The sequence below is a fragment of the Notamacropus eugenii genome, chromosome 3 (genome assembly GCF_028372415.1).
Source record: "Notamacropus eugenii isolate mMacEug1 chromosome 3, mMacEug1.pri_v2, whole genome shotgun sequence".
NCBI lineage: Eukaryota > Metazoa > Chordata > Mammalia > Diprotodontia > Macropodidae > Notamacropus > Notamacropus eugenii.
In genome coordinates, this window is record NC_092874.1 from 455,119,057 (window position 1) to 455,138,741 (window position 19,685).

The 19,685-nt window shown below is 38.0% G+C and overlaps 1 long non-coding RNA gene across 1 annotated transcript; it reads right to left on the minus strand.

Moving 5' to 3' along the window:
- Positions 1–10,423: 10,423 nt before the first annotated feature.
- Positions 10,424–18,118, minus strand: LOC140497594 (uncharacterized). Its single transcript, XR_011964740.1, has 2 exons — positions 18,004–18,118; positions 10,424–11,295 (listed from the first exon to the last, which is right to left on the minus strand). It is a non-coding gene; the product is annotated as an uncharacterized lncRNA (long non-coding RNA).
- Between the last annotated feature and the right edge of the window lie 1,567 nt (positions 18,119–19,685).

Below are 19,685 nucleotides of genomic sequence, written 5' to 3' on the forward strand. Positions count from 1 at the left end.
GGTTAAGTAACTTGCCCAGGATCATACAGTTAGTAAGTGTCTAAGTAAGTAAACACATGAAGGGAAGTCTTCCTGATCCTAAGCCTAGTGCTCTATCCACTGCACCACCTACCTGCCCTTAGGAGATTTCACCAAGTTGAAAAAAAAAGCATTGCATATGGTGCCAGTAATGGATTGAATATCTATCATTTAAAGACTATTGTCTCTTTCAAGAGAATGGGAGCTCCTTGAGAGCTTTCTTTAACTCTAATGCTTAACACAACTCTTGGCGTATAGTAAGCACTTAACAAATACTCATTGGTTGATTGTGACTAGTTTAGCTGAGTTTGGAATAACTCCTCACCAGAAGTTTTGCTGCAAGTGGGTTAATTTTTCAGCCATGAAACTGTAAGAGCATTTAGCAAAGTGGGATGTTTGTTGTTTTCTTTTTGGAGTGCAGTTTCCCAGGCTCATTGAAAATATCTGAAGGATTGATCTTCTTTGAGCCCTGGAAATTCACAGCTGTTCTGAGTCATTTAGGTAAGTTTCATGCCTACTGGCTCTGAGTCAATCAGGAGCTGAGTCTTTGTTATGTATACTGGGAGGCTGGTATTTTGCTTTTGGGGTTTGCTTATAAGAAGGACCTTTTGATTCCCTGGACAAGACTCTGAGTAGTCATTTATTAAGAGCCCCGAGCCCCTACTACTCAGAGGTTTACTCTCTCCCATCAGGTGGTGTATATGGGTGATTGTATTACTTTGTCAGACAGTTAAAGTCTTTTCTATTGATCTTTGTGCTAATTTCTCTACTTGGTTTTTTCTGTTTGTATTTTCAATCACATTCAGGGTGTTAACCTTTCCCCTGAACTAGTGAATGCCTTAAATATGTTGAATTAAAGAAGGATTGTTAACCCCTTTAAAAGTTGTCTTTTCTTTATAAAGCAGATCAAAGAACCTGTGCTAGCAGGCCAATCTGGGTGTGCCAAGGTGATTACTAATACAAGAAATTATCTGCTAAAGTCAAGAGGAGTCATCATGACCTCTGTTAGTGGAGAAAGTATCTATACTGATGAAATCACAAAAACTTGAAATATTTTTTGATTCACAATATTGATATGAAAACATTGAAGAAAAATGTAGTTCATCGCAAATTCTATTTTTAAAGTACTTATTGAATTGAGATAGAAAAGGACAGTTATAAGAACAATATCATCTTTCCCTCATTTGAATAAAGGTTAATATAATTTAATTAAATAACTTGATCATCCAAAAATTCACAAGAGAAGCATATTCTCCAGAAGGATTCAGTGAGTATAAAAGAATTATTTAGCTAGCAGTGCAGTAGAAAAAAAAAGACCTAGGGAAGAGATTTTTTTTTAACCTGGAGACTATAAACTTTTTTTTAAATTGATAACTGTGCTTCAATACAATTAGTTTCATTTGCAATGCTAAGCATTTTATTTTATGTATTATTAAAATATTATTCTGACATGGACTCTCCAGGACTCAGCAGATTGCCAAAGGAACCCAAAACATCACAACAGGTTAAGAACTCTTAATGCAGGGCTTTAGTGGATTGTAAACTCAATATGAGTCAACAAAAAAAAAATCAAAAAGGCTAACAGAAGGACATAACTTCCAGTTCTCTTGTTCCTTGCCCTTGTTAGACCACATTTACAGTAATATATTCAGTTCTGGGAACCATATTTTAAAAAGGATGTTGAAAAGCTGGGGAGTGTCCAGTGCAGGGCAACCACAGTGGCATAAAGGACTGAATTCATGCCATATGAGGAAAAATTGAAGAAACTAGGGGTGTTTTGCCAATAGAAGAGAATATTTCGGAGGGAGATGACAACTGCTTTTGGTATCCATATGAAAGAGGGTTTTTGGCTTGTGTTGCTTGCCCTAGAGGAAAAAATTTATTACAATGAGTTTAAGTTGCAAAAAAAGTCAGTGTAGGCTTGAAACCAGTGAAAACTCCTTCACAATTAAAGCTGTCCTAAGGTGAACTAGACAGCCTCAGGAAGAGATAGATTTGTTGTCACTGGAACTCTTTAAGCAAAAGGTTGAATTGCCCCTTCTTGGGTATATTAGAGTAAGGATTCTTTTTTTTTAGGTATGGATTGGGCTTTTAGGGGTGGGGAACCTGTAGCCTCAAGGCTCTTTGAGTCAGAGTTGCATTACAGGACCCAGAGGGCCACATGTGGCATCAAGGCCACAGGTTCTCCACCTCTGGGCTAGATATGTGAGATCTGTCAGTCAATGAACATTTATTAAGAACTTACTATATGCCAGGCTCTGGAGATACAAAGAAGGGTGCAAGATAGTCTATGCCTTGAGGAGCTCACCATCTGATGGTTTTGTTTTGCTGGTTTTTTTTTTTTTTTGGTTTGTTTTGAAGCTCTGTGATTCAGGAATTACCGCTGATCACTCAACTATGTAGAGTTGACCCAACATTGCCATTGGTTTGATTTTACACAGGTTGAGTTCTATTGTGTGCATATTTTATCGAAAAAATTGCAGTAGCCTAAAAATTAATTGTATCTCCTGACTACTGTCTTAGGCCTTGCTGTCACTGGAGGCTTTGAGATCATTTCACAAATAGGATTGCAGTTCCCAAACTTAGACCAGAGACACATTTGAATGCTGCCTTTGGGCATTTTCTCCAATAATTGGTCAAGCATGATTCAAGACAAAAAAAAAAAGATATTATGAAGCTTTTCCTGACCCATATCCAGGACACGGATTATTATTATTATTTTTTAAATTCAGTCAGCTGTCTACTTCTTAGATCCACAAGTCTTCTTGTGCCTAAAGGCTGAGTTGAATGCAATATTAAATGAAAGGGGAGGGGGAAGTAGGAGAAGAAAAAAAAAAGCTTTTTGAGGAAGTGAAAAGCACCAAGGCCTGATCACTGGTCTTAAATAGCTTTGAAGCTTTGTTTTCCACCTCTGCCTCAAAGCAGCATTGAATTATAAAAATGTTGTAGTCCTCCCTCCTGAGAAATACATTATTGAACCATAACAGGGACTGCCAATGCTGAGAATGACTGCGTATCCTATCCATATTTATTGGTCAAAGACAGAGTCCTGCAAATGTTTAATGCATGATTGGATCAAGAGGAGGCTTCTATATCTCAGGCTCAAAAATGGAGATGGAAGAGGATAGTGCTGGGGCCTAACAGATAGGTTTCAAAAAACCCACTGAAGTGCTGTCGCTGCCGAGGGGAGAAGCAGCTAATTGTCATTTTGAAATTCCAGAAGCTAACATATAGTGCTGATACTTTTGAGCTCAGCAAGCTTTCAAGTCCAGCCAGTGGGGAGTGTTGCCTATCGATTGTCATCCCAGTCAAATGGGGAATCCATTTAGACATTTGGTATTGGTATGCACTTAGTGGCCACAATAATTCTGAGTCTTAGAATCTTAGAGAACTGGAAAGATTGGCCTGACTCTTTTTTTTTCCTCAGGGAAGGAAGAGGATCATTTTAATGAGCTAGGGGTAAATCTTCTGGATCTGGTCTTGCACGGGTGTTTGATTTCTCTCCCTGTCTAGGTGGATGAATCCCCATGTGGAGAGCCCCACTGGTGATAGCCCATCTCCCAAGCTTATCCTAGATTATTCCCTTGCCCTTGGATATTCTCCCTTCTTATCCCAAAGGCCACCCCTTACAGGAGGCCTTTCTGTGTTACCGTTTGTTAGTATTTCCACCTCCAACCCCTGTAGCCCCACTCCCATTCCTTCTGCTATATTTTAGGTTTATGTATCAATGTAAGTTTTGTTTCTCTAGCAGCCTTTTCTCTAGCCTATAAGTACCATGCTTGGTGGCTTTGGAATCTTGAATTGAATTGCAGAGGCATATTTAATCCTGATGGAAGGAAAAATGTCCTCATAATTTGATCTTAACCTATGATTGGTATAGGAAACTGTTGAAAAATCTTCCTCTACCAATGGTCATGATCATCTGATCTTCTACTTACCATTTAGAATGAGATACTTGGGAGCACTGAGGGGCTTATTGTTCACATAGCTTGAGGATACAAACCTGGATCTTCTTGACTCTAAAACCAGTAGCTCTCCTTTAATTGTACCACATGATCTCTGTAAATAATTAGAGCTTTCTAAGAGTTGAATGGACTGCCTCAGTTGGTCCCTCTTCCTAGAAGTTTTCAGATGAAGGCTTGATGACCTCTTGTTGGGTAAATCATAGAAGGGATTCCTGTGTATGTACTAACCAGTCAAATGAGATTATCACTGATGTCTTGTCCAACTCAGAAATACTGGAATTATGCTAAAGGGAGTGAGTGACACAAGGCAGGAAAAAGGAATGAATTTGATTACACTGTGTGCTGGATAAGCAGAGTTCCCTCCCACTGAGGGAGATGGGGACTTATTTTGTGTATCTTGGTCATCAGTTTGAATGACTATATGAATGAGGGCTGTGTGTACATGTACTAGTGAGTGTGCATGCTTGTGGGAGTGTGCAAAGGTATGGTGCCTTCATTCCATTTGGCCTGGTCCTCAGCAGTTGCCTAACAGCAGATGGCTTGGGACATTAGAAATTCTATTTTTGGCTGAACATTCTGGAGCTCAGAGGGGTGTCTTTTCCAATGTGCAACTAATTCTTCCGGCAAAAGACTTTCTTAAAATATGGGTTACATTGACAAGTGTGTATTCCCGTGGCTGGAATACATCAACCAGAGTGCAAAGAGCTAAAGACTGCTGTAAAACTACTATCAAATTCTCCTGTTTTCTGAGCTTTCTACTGGGCAAGATGCAGGGAAGATGCAGGGAAAAAATCTAAGCATCAGAGGACCTGGGCTCAAATCCCATTCCTACCAGTATGCCCTTGAGTAAGTCACCTAACTGACTTGGAGTCCCATTTTCCTTATCCATAAAGTGAGTGAGTCATACTAGATAACCTTCAAGCTTCCTTAAAGCTCTAATTTAATGATCCCATATGACATTAATTGTTGGGCTGAGAGAAAGCAACTATTTTTTGCCCCTGGTACCACTAGTGGGTTAATAATATCTTGGGGTTTCACTAAAGACCATGCACAGGTTTGAGGCATATACAGAGGAGATGGAAATAAAAAGTAGAAGGAGTGAGAGGAAAGACATGGAGGAAAGAGAGAAAGGAAGAGAAAGGGATGTTTTTGGTTGAAAGGATTGTCCATATTTGTCTCACTCAGGGCCATGGGACAAACCCTATTGTGAATTTCCCCTCCCTACCTAATGATTGTCGATAGGTCCATGACTTGTGATTTTGTCAGTGGGGGAGTCATAATAGCTAGAATTTATGTGGTATCTTATACTTTGCAAAAAAATTACATGTGTTATCTCAACTGATCTTCACAACAATCATTGGAAGTAAGTGCAGTTTAGGAAATGGAGAATGGAGAAGTGAAGTTACTCAGAGTCACACAGCTGCCAAATGCTTGAGGCAAGATTTGAACTCAGGGCTTCCTGACTTAAGTCTGGCATACTATCCACCAGGCAATCTTGCTTTACCTCCAGGTTGTAGATGACAACTGTCTATAAATCATTTATTACTTGTAGTCTTCAAAAAGTTGATCGAGGCTCAGAGAGATTAAACAATTTACCATTGGTCACACAGTTAATAAGTCAGAGATGGGATTGAATCCAAGTGTATCCTGTCTCTATGTTCAATTGTCTATCTATTAGGCTATCCTATCTTCCCTAATATATATTCAGGTCACATCTGGATGAAACAAAAATCAGGGGCATCCTTGGAAAGAAAAAAATGTTATAAGGGACCATGTAGTCTGAGGAAGCACATATGGATGGAAAAAAGGAAAGGGAGACCTTGGGCAGCTAACCTCAGTAATACCTTGGTTAATTGCATCTGAGGCTCAAGCCATTTACTTGACTCAAACACCATGCTTGATGTTTCCTTCAGATCTCATAAAGCTTGAGCTCTCCCAGTTTGTTTTTGTGGATAATGGGGCGAATTTACCATACCCAAAGAAAGGTTTTGACTTAAGGAATCTCCCATAGTGTAGATGGTTTGCCTTTTCTTTCTTTAGGCTTTTTCCATCCAAGAAGTAAGCAGGATAGGGCAAATGGGTCTTTGCTCCAAGATGCTGATGTCTGAGTGTGTGCTTCCTTTTACATGGCAGTAGCCCTGGCTTTTCTTCACTGGCCTCCACAATAAAGCAGAACTATGTATGCTCCCTCACTTGTTCCTTGAGTACTGTCCCCATGTTCTTATTGGTGTTGTGGTCTCAGGCTCCGTTGACTGTGCCACAGGAAGGTGGGACGGACCGTCCTGGGTTGTGTTGCCTCTTCTTTCCACATGACTGTATTGAGGATTAATGGTTCTCTGTGTAACAGATTTTTCCCTCTCTCCCTTCCCAAATTAATTTGGGTACAAGAATTCCTTGCTATGGTGCTGTTGTCCACACAAATAATAGCACAAGAAAGGTAAGATTGGCCTATGGACCCTTCAGGCAGAAAATCTTAAATCTTCTTCTTAACAGCAGGGATTTTTATTATTAGATCTATTAATTACCTCTACTGTAATTCTCTATGTTTGTGAATTTATACTTTGTTCAATTACCCTTGCATGTTAGACCTATTTTTTTTTTAAATCCTGTTCCTCTAATTGCCATTAAGACTAGTTTGGAACAGTCTTCATTCCTCACCATTGATTTGAATCCCATTTCCTCCTACTGATAACCAAGGTCAGAATCATTAATACTGAATGCAGGGGACATCTTTTGTTTTGAAAGTAGACAATTGATGGTTTCATGAAGGAAAATGTTATGTTGCTCTGCTGAGGAAACTCATAAGGATTTAAAAGAGATTGCTGCAAGAGATTAGAAAGACATCCCTATGATGACATGATCATAGATCAATGGACTTAGAAATGGGAGAGACAGCAAAGGTCATGTAGTCCATCTGCCCTAATTTTACAAATGAGGAAACAAGGTCTAGAGAGATGCCAAGTGACTTGTTCAAGGTAAATATAAAAGATGGTAGCAAGCTGACATTTAAACTCAAGTCCTGTGATTCATATTTAACCTTCCTTCCCCTACAATACAGCATCAACTAAGGTGGGGCAAGCAGCACTTTACCCTAGGGCACCAAAATTTAGATGGTGATGACAGTTTTATTATTCGATTTCAGTGTAAGGAAAACAAACAATCAAGAATAAGGAATCCAGAGCTTTAGAGCTGGAAGGGACTTAACTTAAGGTGTTGTCTATCATCTGGTCTATTATTCTACAGCTGAGGAAAATGAGGTGAGAGAGGATTGGCCACATTTCACACTGGTGGCAAATGGAAGGGACAATAGTCAAATCCAGAACATGACTGCAAATCCAATTCTCCTTATACTGAACCACATTGGTATTTCACCTATGTAGATATCCCACTTCAGGGAGATTAATGTACTTTTCAATGCTAAATAATTTTATGTACTCCATACCTTACTTATCACTTACAATGATACTGTGACATAATTGGACCATAAAACCACTACATTGTATAGGGAAAGTTAGAGCCTCTGTGAAATGCAGTATTCATTTAAATTATGTGATGGTTAAACACAGTCTTAATAATTTTTAATAGAAAAATATGAAGTCATAAAGTTCTGAATATTCTTGTAAAGTTCATTAATCTATAATTCCAATAACATGAAAACATCAGTCACTGAAAGTTAACTATGAACATCTTTGCCTAGGACACTACACTTATTGAATAGACCAGATTTTCCTCGTCACCGCTTTAATTCCTGACAATTAAACTTGTCGTTTTTTGGAATATCCATTTAATATACACAAAAGAGTGAAGGAAATGTTATTTTGTCAGTCCTGGGCCTACCAGTGTGGAAATATCTTCTACAATGCAGATTATAATTCATTTGAATTAAGTCTGAGGAGTTGCTTAAGGCACCAAAAGGTTAAGGGCCTTGCTCAGGATCACAAAGCAAATTTATGTGCTAGTAGAGGCAGAATTTGAACCTGGGCCTTCCTTATTCCAACCCAGGGCTCTACTCACTATACCCAACTTCCTTCCCTCTTCAAGAGCAGCATGGCCAGTTACTATGTGGAATTCCATGCAGGCATACAAGTTAGCTTTTCTTCTATAACTTATAGTCTTAGAGAGTTGTCTTGGGGCACTGAGAGGTTAAATGAATGGCCCATGGCCACATAGTTAATACAGGTCAGAGACAGTATTTGAACTTAGGTCTTTACACAGCACCTGACATAGTATATGTGCTTAATGAATGCTTGATCTGTTGATGTATGGCTCCAAGACTAGCCTTTCATCCGTTATGCCATGCTCCCTAACGTATTTTCATTTAATATCATCATAATATCACTTAACATATTTTAACCATACTCTATGCAAAATCTCAACATCAACATGAATTAGACCACACACTGAGCTCTTTATTACCAGAGACATTTGATCAAGTTTTTATACCATAAAATGATCAGAATTAATAGGCAGATGGTGTCTACCAAATTTTAGAATTTCCTATCTTGTATGTGATAAATTTGAATACAACTTGATGGTTTTGCACAACTGTAGGAGAGAGGTAGGCAAACTAAAGTGAGTTTGACTATAGTTATAAATATTTGTCTAATGTTTCTCCTGCTTTGGAAGGGGGCATTTTTTTTTTTTACAGTGCAGAATGCAATGTGCAATAAGTGAACTTGCTTCCATGTTAAGCCAGTAAGTGAATTGACAAATGGAGACTTTGCTAATGCTTGTGTGACTCTGGCCTAGTTTTTCTTGTGTCATGAGTTGAGGAAGAGTAAGTATACTTGATGTACAGGGTAAGCACTGAGCTTCATGGGGTAACATATGGATGTGTTATTTTCTTCATTAGAGTATGAGCTTCTTGAGGGCCCAGTCTGTTTTATATTTGCTTTTTTTTCCTGTCAGGCATCTAGGATGATGCCAGACACGTAGTTGGTGATTAATCCATTGGAATTGTGTAAATCAGTGAGTGTATCAAAAGACAAATTGGTCACAATTAAAATAATCACCCTCAAGGTCATACAATTCATTTGTGTTTGAGACTCAGTTCAGAGCCAGATCTTCCTGAATTCCAGTGTAAGATGGATTTTCCACACAATCTCCTCTTCTTTTCTGTTCATTTAGTAAACCTAATCAATCCACAAGTGGTCATTGAGTATATCTGACCAATTAATGCTCAAGACAAAGTTGTAGAGATGATGGACCTTCGGCTTCACTGGAGATTGTTCAGGTACTTGCTATGCTATTAGTATAATATGAGGCACTGGTAACATGAGGTGTAGGGAAAAGACTGGGAGAGGGGAACAGGAATAAATATATAATAAAATGGAAGCAAGCAACATAGAAAGATATCTTTTTAAAAAATGAAACAATTTTTATAACAAAATGCAACCAAGAAAAGCATATAGGATATTTTTCTATATGAGGGGGATAAGAAATCTTTTTTAAAGGGGGCTGAAGGGATTTATATAATTTCCTTTTTGTTATTTTAGATGTTTTTTTAAAATAAACCTGTGATTTAATTGGCAAATTAGAGCCACAAATAAGCAGCTCTCTTGTAACTTAGAGAGTCATCTGGAATACTGGGAGGTTGCCTAGGATCATCCAACCAGTATGTGTCAGAGTCAAGGTCAAGTTTGAATCATGAACCAGTTTGAAAGGACTCAGGGAAGCCCATTGTTAAATTTTTCCCATGGGTGTTTATACTTTGGAAATAGGCAAGCTATAAAATGGCCTGATTTATTGTTTTGTTGATTGTCTAGATTTGAGAAAGTGACTGAGAAAGTGTTAAGAATGCAGATTAAACTTAGATATGTCATGCCTTTTTAGAGAGCTGCATGTTAAATATTTGCCAGCACATCCTGAGAAATGAGGCTTGCACTCTTGGGCTGCCCCTCTTTCCACTGCTCCATGTTATATGTCACAGAATTGGGCTTTACTGTCCAAAGCCTACAGAAAATGAGGTCTGATACTACATAGTACTGGTTGGAAAAGTGATATTATCATATGGACTTTTCATTCTCAACATGCGACACACAGAAGGAGGAGGAGGAATGGAAAATATTCTGGTAGAAGGTATTTACTGATTTCCAGACCTTAAACTGAGCTGTTACCATGACCTAGGTTAAAGCAGATTAGGATGGCCCAGGATGGTTAAAGTCAAAACCACTAGCACATTTTATAAAGAAGGTTAATTTAGATTAAACAGAAGATACTTTCCACTTTCAGAGACTTGGTTAACCTTTGCTCATGCCATGAATAATGGAGATGGTCTTGTTCTCTAACTTTTCCTAGCCCAGAATTATGCCCCATGCCCCAAACCCTCAAACATTATCAAAAACCAGAATGCCATGATGTGATGTGGAATTCATCCACAGCATGGAGTAAATGATGGCCAACTCTGAAGTTAGAGGAATTTTACTGCAGACGAGGACAGCTCTACAAAGTCTTTAGACACTGTATTTACACGGCATCACGAAGAGAAACCATGATCCACCCCAACTCTGCCTGAGTCCTAAGAGCATCACGTAGCCACTTCCTTGAAAATCTTCATTGTCTCCTTAGTGGATTAGCTAATAATTCTAAAAATATTTTCCTCAAAGAGGTTAAGAATTGTCATCATATATCAATTGAATACAAAGTATGGTTATGAGAGCAAAGCCAGCATGCTAGTATTGCACAAGGGAGAAAGCCTTCGGAACCTAAGAAAAGACAACCATGGATTTCCTTGAGTGACTGAGCAGAAATAGAAGGAAGCTCTTGATGAAGAATCTTGGTGCTTCCTTGAATTCGGGGAGACCCCCTACTGTTGATCATGTTGGTTGATCATTGCTAGATCTTTCCAAAGGTCTTCCATCCCATTAGGAAAAAAAGAAGCAAACCAATAAAAAAACCCCAAACAAACAAAAAACCATGGTATGTAAGCTGCATTGGCGTGTGGTACTGTTCGTTTCTTGAAGAGAATATGTTATATTTCAAAATATTATATATATTTTTAAATGGTAGAAAGTAAACTGTAGCTCCAAATTATAAGACAGTTGTTCATACTTCATAATCACAAAACCCCAAAACTTCTGTGTTTTCTTCTGCCATGCTGCTAAAACTCTGGATGTTTTCACCATGGGACATTTCGTTACACACAGTGACAGCACTGTGATCAGCTGGTAACCAGTCAGAGTGCAAATAAGAAATCCATTTGGCTTGAAAATGCTTAAGATGGTTTGAATTTTTAAAACATGGTGTTTCCTATGTAGTGGTGGTTTCACTTTACTACATCCAAAGAGTGGGTCCATTAGTTCCTTGGATGAATCTGAAATTGATAAAAAAAAAGAGTGTATTATCATAAATAATCTATCATTGTATAAGAAAGTTAGACTTTGTGGTAAGTTGAGCCCCTTGGGAGCTTTAAGAAAACTGATGTGAGAGTCAAATGAGAAAATCTGTTGCAGTCTGTTGTAAACCTTAAAGAGCTAAATAAATGTTAACTAGTGTTATCGTGACTTTCCTCCTGGGTGAAAGGATCAAAGGAAAAAGCTTGTGCTATTTTGCAGGAGTGAGTCAAGAAGCTGTCCTTGAGTTTTTCAGTCATGACTAAAGATGTTGACATCTCCACCCCTGGAAGAATTCTGATATGGAGAAGTTGAAGAGTAATAAACGTAAAGTCCTAACCTTATGTTAAAAAAATGAACTTCACAACTGGGGAGGTGTAGTAAGTGTCTAGGAATTTTTATTAACTGCAAACCTCCTATGACTCAAAATGGTTATATGGCCACTGCAAAAGCTAACACAAACTTGGCTGCTTTAAGAATGGCACAGAGCGGAGCTCCCAACTTTTTTTTGTTCCCTATATTCCTTGGCTTCTAGGAAATGTTCTCATACTCCCTGTTCAATATTAAAGGTAATAGATTATACAGTTTATCATCCATATACATGTAAGAAATAAAAGTAAAGAGATTAATTAATTTTAATAGGGTAATATTGTTATTTACCAAATATTCCCCATATCTTTGATGAGCTTCTTGTACTGCCTGGGTGGGGAACCTCTATGCCATAGTGGTGATTATTAGTAAGATTATAGTCCTTTTATACTCTGCCTTGGGCATATGTGGAGTGCAGTAATCAGTTCTAGGTGCCACCTTTTAGGAAAGACAGTTATAAGCTGAAGAGTGGTCAGGATGATAAATAGTCTCTCAACTATGCTGTTGGAGGATTAGTTGAGAGGAAAAGACTAGAAGGGTTGGCTGGGAAAACTATCTTCAAGTATTTGAAGGACTTTCATATACCTCTCCATTTCCAACAAGAATATCATTAGAAATCTCTGCTTTAGCTTTGCTAAAATCTAGAAAAACCATATCCACCACGTTTCTCTTCTCTACTAGCTTAGTCATCCTGTCAAAAAAGGAAACGAGGTTAAGACTGGAGTGACCTTTTCTTAATGGTGCCATATTGGCTCTTTCTACTAGGGTTTGGTGTAAATTTAAGGAGGCCAGTACAAAGATCAGACACTCATTGGACTGATAATACCAAGTGAGATCTTGGGGGTACATCTTACCCACCATCCCCTCCCCACCGTCATGCAATCCCAGAGAGTGCAGAAATTACTTGGGCTGTGTTTGGATGGTTTAACTCATTCAGCAACATCCACTGAAAACATGCTGAGTATCTACTCTGTGCAAGAAATTGATCTGGGTTAAGTCTCTGAATTTTCATTAGGGAGGGAAAAGAAATAAACATCTATATACTACCTACTATGTGCCAGGTACAGTGCTGAGCATTTTATAAATATTGTCTTAGTTGATCCTCACAACAACCCTTCAAGATATACGCTGCTATCATCCCTGTTTTACACTGAGGAACTTAGGCAAACAGGTTAAGTGTCTTACCCAGGATCATACATCTAGTAAGTGTCTGAAGCTGGATTTGAACTCAGGTCTTCCTGACTCCAGTCCCAGCACTCTATCCACTATACCACTTACATATGAGAGATAGCACTATGTAGTCATTACAGAGCTAGACCTGGATTCACATCCTTTCTTAGATATTAAATTGCTGCATAAACCTGGCAAGTGACTTAACCTGTCATAGACGTTATTTCTTCACATGTAAAATAGGGATAATATTAGCATCTAACACACAGGGTTGTTCTGAGACTTAAATGGGACATATGTAAAATGCTTTGCAAACCTTAAGGCGCTATATAAATGTTAGCTATCATTATTCTCACTTCACCTAATGTATTAGTATAAGTATTGTTTAATAGTATTGTTACTATTACCAGTTAGTGGTAATCTTGTTTCACTTTTATTTTTATATCTCCAGCATTGAGTGTTTGACATAACCCAGCATTTAGCGCATAGCCTACACAGGTAAGTGCTTCGTAAATGTATGTTCCATGTAGGGTGTAGAGAGGGAGAAGAGAAACATTGGAGAGTTTGATTTGGAAGTCCCTAGCTTGCCATACTGCTCTTGTTGATAAAGTAAATGAGGAAAAAAGAATACAGAGTAAATTAAAGTATACCCCAAAGCCCCATTGCAAATCATTTGTACTCAATATCTTAGTCAGCGAGTCTCCTATTAATGAAAAAGAAATTAAAGAAACTCTAGATAGTGAAGAACGCTGAGCTGCGTTAAATATTAATGTGTTATATTAGAGAAATGGAGTTGGCTGCCATATTTGTATTATTCCATGTGTCTTCAATAGCTAAATAAAATGAGCCTCACAGAATAACAGAACTTTAGAGATAAAATGGACATCAGGGGCCATCTAGTTCAACCTATTCTGGAATAATAATAATCCTCTCTATAGCCAAACAAGAAGTCATTCAACTTGTAATCCCATCCTGGCAACAGTTTGCTTGGAGGTGTGGGTTTTTTTTAGCTGGAATAGGGGATTGAATAATCATGGGAAGTGATGGAGAAGATAGGGGTTCCAGGCACTTGTTCACTGATAGGGCAAATTCTGAGTCAAAGGTGCTGATGTTCCCCTAAGGTTTTCCAGAGGAAACATTTCCAGTCTCCTCAGATGATCCTCAAATCAGTTTTTTTACCATCCTGATCACCATCTTTGGAAATCTCTTCTGGGTATCAGTGTTTCCTACCATGCTCAGTGAGATTGGATGATCTGCCCTAGGTCCTACAAGCAATAAAGGATAATGCTAGGCTTCAGACTTGGGACTTTTGGTCCAGGGATGACTTTACAAGGCATTCTATTGAAATTGAGGTCAGGTAAACATATATATGTAAAAAGACACACACACACACACACACACACACACACACACACACATCTTTTTACTTATATTGCTTCCAAGATGTAAGAAACTCTGCCTTATCCCCTCTAAATTGCTAATGCCATATCTTTCTGTTGTTTAATTGTTCTTAGTGGTGTCTGATTCTTAGTGACACCTTTGGGGGTTTTCTTGGCAATGATATTGCAATACTTGATTATTTTCTTCTCCAACTCATTTTACAGTTGAAACTGAGGCAAACAGGGGTAAGTGACTTGCCCAGGATTACACAACTAGTAAGTGTCTGAGTCTGGATTTGAATTCACATTTTCCTGACTCCAGGTCCAGCACTTAATTTACAGCACCATGTAGTTACCCAATAGCTTTCTGATGACCTTATATTTAACTAACTTGGATTTCTTTTTCATTTATTCTTATATATGGATTTGTCAGCCCTGACAGAATTAAGATCTTTGAGAGAAGGGGGTTGTTTCACTTTTTTCCTCATGGTTCCTGACACATAGTAGACCCTTAATAAATTCTTGATTGATTGAAATAATTTAAGCTATATAATATGTTAATAATATAAAATATAGAATTATACATAATACAAGAATATATAATATATAATTATGTATAATACAATAATATGCAATATCATTATATAATACGATAATATATAATAATATTAAAATAATATAAAATATAAAAATCAGCTCAGGATTTTTTCATGTCATTGATGTTTCATCCCAAAAATATTGTTCTAATTGGTGCTTTGGGGAATTTCTCTTGTTTCAATTAAGAAATGGTTTGCACTGTTTTGGATTTCACATTCAATAGATAATTATTATTTTGTGTTATGATGCTGCTGGGGGAGATACAAAGTTTAGCAAGGGCATTGTCTCTGGTACTCTTGGTGCTTTTAGCTTAGTGATAAGACCCGACAGGTATCTAAATATTTATAATAATAAAAAGCTCACAGATATTAAAGTCAGGTCACAAGAGGAGTGTAAACTAAGTAATTTTATAATAATTTAATTAAAGGGGGGAGTTGATTAACCATTGGGGTGTTAAAATGTTCCTTGAGGGTGGTGGCATTTGAAGTGGATTTTAAAGGATGAACAGGAGTCAAACAGACAAGTAGGGATTTAGAGGCACAGAGGTGATCAAACTGGCATGGATGGGGGATGGTAATTAGTGAAGTTTGACTGTACTGTAAATTACATGGAAAGGAGTAGTATGAGAGTGGTGCCAGATTATTGAGGACCTGGAATGCTACAGAGCTTGAAATTGATACTATATTCAGTAGGGATCCATGGAGTTCTCTGCAGAGGTATAGCACAACCAGATTTTTATATATGGAGGATAAGTATGGCAGAGCTGTGAAGCATGGGTTAAAGGAAGGAGGCAGGGAAGTGGGGAGATCCAACCTACTAATCCCTTCTTCTCAGTGCCCATTGTCACCTTCCAGGTACAGGTCTTCATTACTGCCCTCCTGAATGGCTCCAAAAGCTTCACAGAATCCCAGAACATTTAAGCTAGGAGTGATCTTAGAAGTCTTTTAGTTGAACCCTCTATTTTTATGGATGAGAAAACTGAGGCGTTGTGAGGCAATATTCACAGGGTAGAGTAAAGACTAGAATTCTGGGCCTTCTGATGTCTGGGCTGACTATTCTTTCTACTCCTTTATTTATTTATTTTTTAAATAAAAGATGACAGATTCCTATATTCAAACATGGAAGAAAATAGACATTTGGTGATAAAAAAAGAGCAACATAATGATTACAAAATAGATCAATACTTTGAAATCTACTGGGCATGGAGTGTAGCAAAGACGTCACAAATTATGGGAATTTAAACCAAACCACTTTATGGAGGTATCCTTGGATTTTTAGGAAAATGGTTTCCAAGTCAAATGTAACCAAAGGAAGCCCCAGCATCCACCCTATTGTAGCTAATTAAAATGGTTCCTGTGGGCCAGTGACAGGCATGGTTCTCATTTCTGAGCACTCTGGTCAGTAGGTATCTCATTTAAATGAAATAAAATAATACATACTGAGCTGCAGGAGAGCCTGTGGATGAATATTAATGAGGCTGTGTTGGCTCTGAAGTCATTTGTGGACATGGCACAAAATGAAGGTGTGGGCAAGGGGCTGCCCAACTGGATGACTGTCTGGAGGCCTTCCTTTGTCCTCTTTCCTTTTCTCCCCAAACTACTCTTGTTGACTGGAACTTCATTTCTTTTTTCTTTTTCAAGTTGATTTAGCATTTCCAACTAATAGTAAAGTTGGCTAAATAGAGCACAATCATCTAATTAAGCTTCATAAAAAGTTAAAAAAATTAAGAACAGGTAATTTTGAGCTACTATTTTGGTGGGTAGAGTTCTGGAGATACCTAGGTTGATATTCTGTCTCTGATGTTGCCAGTGCAGCCATGAGTGGGCCACTTAACTTGTCAGAGCTTTAGAAAACTCTATAAATAGACCTGTTCATTGTTAGATTTGGGTTTAGTTCTGAGTTAGTGGAGGAAATTTCTATACCTATGAACTCACAGATCCTTGGTGTCTTGATGTAAACACTGATTCAATCCAATTGAACTAATTTTAACATGCACTTATTAAGCACATATTATGTGCCAAGTACTAATCTAGGCACTGGGTATAGGAAGATCAATAAAGCAGTTCCTTTCAGTCAGTTAATCAATTGACAAATCAACTGTCATTTATTGAGTACTTGTATATCACATGCTGTGCTTGGTACAGGGGGTACAAAGACAAGAAATGAAACAGCTTCTTTCCCCCAGAGAGAGTACATTCTAAACATGGTAATGGTAGTGGTGGCATGGGTAAGAACCAGCTGGTACTTCTATAGGTGGGCCCTGCTTTAAGAGAATTCAACATATGAAAAAAAGTCTGAAATGTTAAGAATGAAGAAATTAGGTTATTACTTTTTCATAAAAGGTTTGTAAAGTAAAAATTACAAAATATTTTTACTACAGCTTTTACAGACTTCAGGAGAGTGTGGCGATGTTTTCTTGAAGGTCAGGACCATTTTCATTTTTGTCTTTGCACCTCTAGCTCCTTGAACGATGCCTGGAGCTCTGTAGGTAATTTATAATGTTTGCTGAATCTGTAATAGCTAGCATTTATAAAGTGCTTTAAAATTTGCAAAGAGTTTTACATATTATTTCATTTGATCCTTACAACCACCCTGGAAAGTAGGTGGTATTATGAACTCAATTTTACAGATGAGGAAACTGAAGGTGAGATATGTCCCCAGAGTCACACGGTTTTTAGATGTCAGTGTAGAAGGTGAACCTTGGTCTTTCTTGGCTCCTAGTTCAACATTCTATCACTGTACCACATAATGGTCCTCAATGAATGAATGAATGACAATAATCTGTAATGGAATGGTTAAGCACTGATGTGGACAATTTAGACGAATCCCCTGTTGTAATATGGACTTACCTTGAGCAAAGTATAAAGATATGTTCATTCAACTATTTAAATAATTATCTCAACCTTCCTCTTTCCTTTTTAATTTGGAAGTAAGGATATTTAGCAAGACAGTAAAGGGGGCTTTTTCTTGTTCAGTGTATTGAGAGTTTGAGTACAGTTTGATGATAGATATATGATGAATTCTCTGGAGTATCAAACTTCTGAGTCATCAACACCTCTCACCCCTGTATGGGGCCTTTCTTGGAACACATATATGGGACAGACATACAAGCAGTGAACCATCTGGGCATGTCCTGGTGTACTTTGGCATGTGAACTACAATAAAACCACTTACTCTTGTGGTCTTTATCTTATTGCCAGTAGCGCACATCCATCCAGAATTATCAGGAAGAGTCTTACATTCCTCTCCTTCAAGACATGGCTCCATCTCACACCACCATTTTCCAATCACTATGGAAGCTAGAGAGGGGGAGAAAGAGAAGAAGAAAGAGATGAAAGAGAGGGAGAAGGCAGGAAAGAGGGAGGAGAGAGAGATAAAGGGTGGGAGGGAGAGGGACAGAGGGAGAGAGGGAGGGAAGGAAAGAAAGAAGGAGAGAGAGAGAGAGAGAGAGAGAGAGAGAGAGAGAGAGAGAGAGAGAGAGAGAGAGAGAGAGAGAGAGAAAATTATGATTACAGCTCATCAGGACTGCAGCTTTATTTCTTTTCCAGGCAAATGGATTTTGAAGAGACATCTGTTCCTCTTCACCTTTCGTGACTAGAGGAGCAAACTCTACTTAGAAATGGGGTTTTCATTCATAACCCAACAATGCAAATGCAATTATATTGTCAAACTTCATCAAGCAGTGATGAATTCAGAATCTCATTATTATGGGAAACGTTGTGGGACAACATGCTTTCCACCTAATATCCTTTTTTATGTGTCCAGTGGTCTCCCCCATTAGAATGTAAGCTCTTTGAAGGCAATGAGCATTCTTGCTTTTCTTTGAATCTCTCGTACTTAGTTCAATGCTTGTCACAGAGTAAACACTTAATATAAGAAATGCTCATTGGTTGGATGATTGGCTATGTATATCACATGCCTTTTATTAGTCCTTTCCAGCTACGGGAAAGGACAGTTGCTTGCTATTCTAAGCAGACCAGTCCATCCTCTCCAGGTAGCATCCCCAGGTAGGGAAAGTGCAGGAATTGCCCAGAAAGTGAATCTATCATATTTATGTTCAGTGTATTCTTTGAATGATAAACTTTAAAGAGCTATGTCAAAAGACAGAGTGCCAAAGCCACAGACACAAAATATAATGGCCTCAGATAAGCCATTTCTACGGTTTCAATCAAAGCAGGTATGTAGGTTTTTCCATCTCCCAAACCAGAAGCTCAAAGTCCTAGGAATGTCAGCATTTCTTCAGTAATCACTTCTTATTTGTGAAGATGGCAACTCCTCTATATCTTAATAGGTAATAGATTTAGAACTGGGACCTAGTTTGAATCCTTTATTTCACAAAAGCAGAAACTGAGACTCAGAGAAAGTAAGTGACCTAGTAGAATGCCAGCCAGGATTTGAAACAACCTTCTCACCCTACTTCAAATCCTGTGGTCCTATTATTTTGGATAGATACTAAGCAATTGTCTCAGATGGTAAGAGAAGATAAAGGACTAGGGCCACATACCTACTATGTGTCACAGATGAGACTTAAACCCAGATCTTTTTGTATTTAAATCTAATATTTTGTCACTATATCATGTACATATATATGTTCTATCTCTCTATCTACCTACCTACCTATCATCTATCTATCTATCTATCTATCTATCTATCTATCTATCCATCTATCTATCCATCTATCTACAAATGCATGCCCATGTAAATGTATACAAGAGAAAGTTGGTCTTAGAGTCCAAAGGATCTGGGTTCAAGTCCCATTACTAATATTGTTTGGCATTAATGTCTCAGTTCGAGGACCATAAATTACAGACATTGCTAATCTGTATTGATGGAGGTATTTTCTCACTAAACCATTG